Below are 4,541 nucleotides of genomic sequence, written 5' to 3'. Positions count from 1 at the left end.
AATAATATTGACCTATTACTTTTGCTATTGCTTTTGACCATTAGGTATCAGTAACATAATTCATTCAGAACCTGTTCTATTGACATAGACTTTCTGTACCACACTATTCTGCTGATATGGAATGAGTTTGACTACTTAATCAGTTATATTAATAAAAAATGCTTCACTGGGGCAAAAAAAAAAAAAAATAGCAGCATTTCCAGCAGTATCCAACATTTCTCAATCATGCTCTTACTCAGCTAAATGTGACTGTTAGCTTAACAGCTGTATTCCTTGTTTGCTAGCTACCTATGCACATAAAAATGTTCTACATTATGAACCTTAACCCAAAAACCTTTAGCTTCATACACTGTAAATAAATTGTGACCCTGCCTGTGGAAACCCAGCTAAAGTATTTTTTTTTAAAACAGTGGATGAGCAATTCACTACTCGATTTGCTAAATAAAAGCCTCCTTTATTGTGTTTATTGTGCATTATTTTCAACGTGTTTATTGCTAAGTTTAGTGTGGCAAAATAGAAGCGCAGCCGTAATTCGCATGCAGTGTATCTGGTTGCCATGACAACCTCACACACTTCCTGCTGCTGCTCTATGTCAGAGTGTGAATTTGTAGATTTTCTATAGCAAAACTAAAATGTGTTTAAAAGTGCGACTGACCAAATCGTCCGGCTCGGTTTGCCCCCCCCCCATCGAACTCGAAGACATCTCTAATTTGACAGTTTATCATCTGATCTCACTCAGTGACTCTAGGCTACTTAGGATGGGACGAAACCATGCAGTGAATGGGGGGAGATAATTTTGCCGGAAATGCGGAAATAAGCCGTAATTTTGTTTTATTTGTAACTCTTTGGTAGATACATTTATAATTTCTATTACATTACTACTACTACTGTTACTACTAATAAAACAGATCTCTGGGGGCCCCAAAAGTGCGTGGGCCCTTAGAATCGTCCTAACTTTCCCCCCCTTAGCGGCGCCCCTGTCTGCAGTGGCGAACCAGAGTTCCAATTCGCTCTTCTTCCTTTTTTCATCACATATCACATCGGAAAAGTGGAAACGAGTGTTTAATAATAATGACTTTAATAATAATGTATTAATTGGGTAAGTTTAGGCATAGGGAGGGCTGTGTTGTCCCAATAAGGCAGTGTCAAATTAATAATTTTAATAAATAAAATCATTTACACTCTATGTTATTATTGCATCCTGCTAATGTACAACAATACTGAGGTGCAAATAGTATCTGTCACTATTTATAAGTATAAATAGCATCTAATTACTATTTACACTTATTGGAAAGATCTGCTACTTTTACATAGCGTAAAAAGAATCGCTATTTTCACTTAGAGTAAATAGCACATTGATAAAAATGTTGCTGTTGTCACTTACTGTAAATAGAATATATCACTATTTTCACTTAGTGTAAATAGCATCTATGGCTATTTGCACTTATAGTGTAAACAGTATCTACTGCTATTTTCACAGTGCAAATAGCCACTACCCTAAATTAAAACCATACAGCATTGCCATTAATGGCTGTACAGATGGTTACAGTTGTTTCGTTCTATGGATGGAGGCGTACACAACCATCAATGATCCTAAAGTAATAGCTTGACTTGAACTCTAGTGATCACGTCAGAATGTACCTTCAGGAGCTCTACTCCCTAGGACCAACGCCACTGCACTGAATGAAACGTTCAATTGAACATGACACAAATGTGTTTATTTTCAGCATTTTATTTGGACTTTTTCTTGAAGTTTGAGTTTTTATTGAAACAACTTTTTTCTCAATTTAAGAAGCTTTTTCTCGAAACACAATGATCTTTTTCTCATAATTTAATGAGTTTATTTTCAACATTTTTTTTAATTTATTTTTTATTTAACTAGTTTAATCTCGCATTATAATGACTTTAATCTCGAGATGGTTTTATTTTTATTTATTTTTATTATTGCTTGGCCCTAATACTCTTCCATACTAACTTATTAAAACTTGAAGGAAAAGAAAAAGTTAAAAACCTGATTAGGAAAGTACCAAAAGCAACAAATGTACAATAAAAATGTAAAGTTTGTTTCTAACATTTAAAGATATTCTAAAACCAATATGATGGCAAGATCATCCTGACTTTTTCATGTGAAAAGTTATCGACACCTACAAAATGACATTACAAAAATGCAATATTTAGGGCTATGAATATTTACAACAATCATGATTAAAAGACAGAGAAGACAAGGAAAAGCATGCTTCTTACCTTCTTACAGATGATTTTCATGGTAAGATGCGGGTCAGATTGTGGAGTCACCTTTATAAACATCATGAGGCCAGGAGGAATTACAATTGTTGATAGGAGGGAGGATCTTTTTTGAGATGCTTTCTGGACTCGGTTCCTGATGGTGAATTAGATTGTGTTTTCTAGATTCTTCTGTCCTCACAGGATCATCTGGTGGTGATTGAACGGAAGTCCATGGACAGGATTCGTGACACAAAGCTTTTCTGGTGGGTGTTTTTTTTTTCCTGATAAAAGCTCATAACATTATGACAATAACATTAATAGCTATATAACATAATGCTTATGATCACATTAAATGGCTTAAATTGAGTTTTTTCTTAATAAGACAAGGCCATTTGAAAAGCAAAGCAATTGAAAGACGATGTGAAAATGTTATCTTTGTTTAAATTTTGCATTTTGCTTTTTACTGTCTTGTTCTTGAATCATAAAAATGACATCTGCTTCCAAGTAAATGATCACTATTCATTCTAAATTGACAATGTTGCATTTTAACACATACCAACAAAGTGAAGAGATCTGCAATGATTTCGACAATATAAGTATCATAAATCAATCATTGCAGTAATCATTATGTAGACTACTATGCTTAAGTGTCTTTTTAAAACCAGGACAATGAATAGGCTGCATAAACTCAGTCAGAGAGAATAAATGGGTTAGGTGAGGGATGAGACCTGCATCGGCTGAGATTCAACCCGTCACACAACACCTCTCCCCTGACTCCGACTTACATGCTCCAAAACTCGGTCTGGGGGCTGATTTGCATCTTGGGACTGGTCCTGGTTTTGTACCACCGGCCCAGAGGCCCCCATGTCAGTCTCTAACCCTCTTTCACTGCACACAGAGAGCACAGGTGCAGGACTCTGCTGCCAGTATGTGCACTTGCATGTCTGCTGTGAGTTTTGCGGCTATAATCTGATGGATTAATGCAGCGATGCATTTCTTTTGATGGACTGTTTTTCATGAAATACAGGCAAATTGGAATAAACTTGGATTCATTTATTATTTATTAAGGCTTTTCAAAGTCTCATGAAAGAAATGCTGTATATCTGAACATGGTAAGGCAATATAGTATTCTTTGTGGTTTATGACTGCTAATTTGAATGTACTCATTAGTGTATTATTATGTACTTATTACTTAATTAGTGCAGTGGAACTGAGACAAGGAAGCAGATCCGTACTTATTTTCTTTTCATGTTTCAAATTTCAGTTAATTTCTTGGGGATTTTTTGGGGAATGGGAACTTTATTTTCATTAAAGTTGTATGTCATCTTCTGGATGTTAAAATATCTTGTCTTATTCCAGCTTAATGTGCAGAGATAACTATAAGCAATCCATATACTGATTACCCTGAAATGTGAAGAAACATTGTTTGTATGAGTGCCAGGTTAACACAGCAACACTGGGTTAACCAATGGTGTGAGTTTGAGGTGGGACTGTCTGTTTGTCCAACCAATGGCAGATTTCTTCATGTTGCTTAAGAAAATTCTACCATTAAAGCAGTGGTTTCCAATTCTGGTCCTGGTGCTGATTCAAATCATCAGCTCGTTAGGAGAGAGAGCCATGAACTGAGCTGTGTTCTGTTTAACAGAGTCCCTACGCAGTGCTCACTGCTCCCTATTCCCTAAGCACGCTCACTTCACTTGACAAAACGCGTTTGTTCAGAACATCCTGCAACAGCATTACACACAGATGAAATGTCAATAACGCATTTCAGAGAAGTGTGAGGTGTGGGGCGACAGGACCGGAATTGGGAACCACTGCATTGAAGGAATAGTTAAATAAATCATTTTTTATTTTATTTTTTTTAATTAATAAACATATGCACCATGATACCATGCATTTAGAAAATAGATTCACTTCCAGTTCAGTGAGAAGAAGGTCCATGGAAGCTGTTGGTGACTGCATTGTAACCTCAGTTCACTTCTATCCACCTTATTTTTAACATACGATAAGGTTTGTAACTTACAGTTGTGCTCAAAATTATTCATACCCTTGGTAAATATGATCAAACAAGGCTGTGAAAATGTATCTGTATCATGAATCCTTTAGATATTTTATTTTAAAAATTTACTAAAATCTAACCTTTCATTGGAGAACAAGAATTTAAAATGGGAGATAATCTCATTATGAAATAAATGTTTTTCTCTAATACACATTTGTCACAATTAATCAATTTATCCAATACTTTTTGCAACCTCCTTTTGCCAAGAGAACAGCTCTGAGTCTTCACCTATAATGCCTGAAGAGTTTAGAGAACA

This window comes from Sinocyclocheilus rhinocerous, unplaced genomic scaffold, assembly GCF_001515625.1.
Source record: "Sinocyclocheilus rhinocerous isolate Xijiao unplaced genomic scaffold, SAMN03320098_v1.1 scaffold1961, whole genome shotgun sequence".
In the NCBI taxonomy this organism is placed as follows: domain Eukaryota; kingdom Metazoa; phylum Chordata; class Actinopteri; order Cypriniformes; family Cyprinidae; genus Sinocyclocheilus; species Sinocyclocheilus rhinocerous.
Note: the sequence above shows the minus strand (reverse complement) of the source record.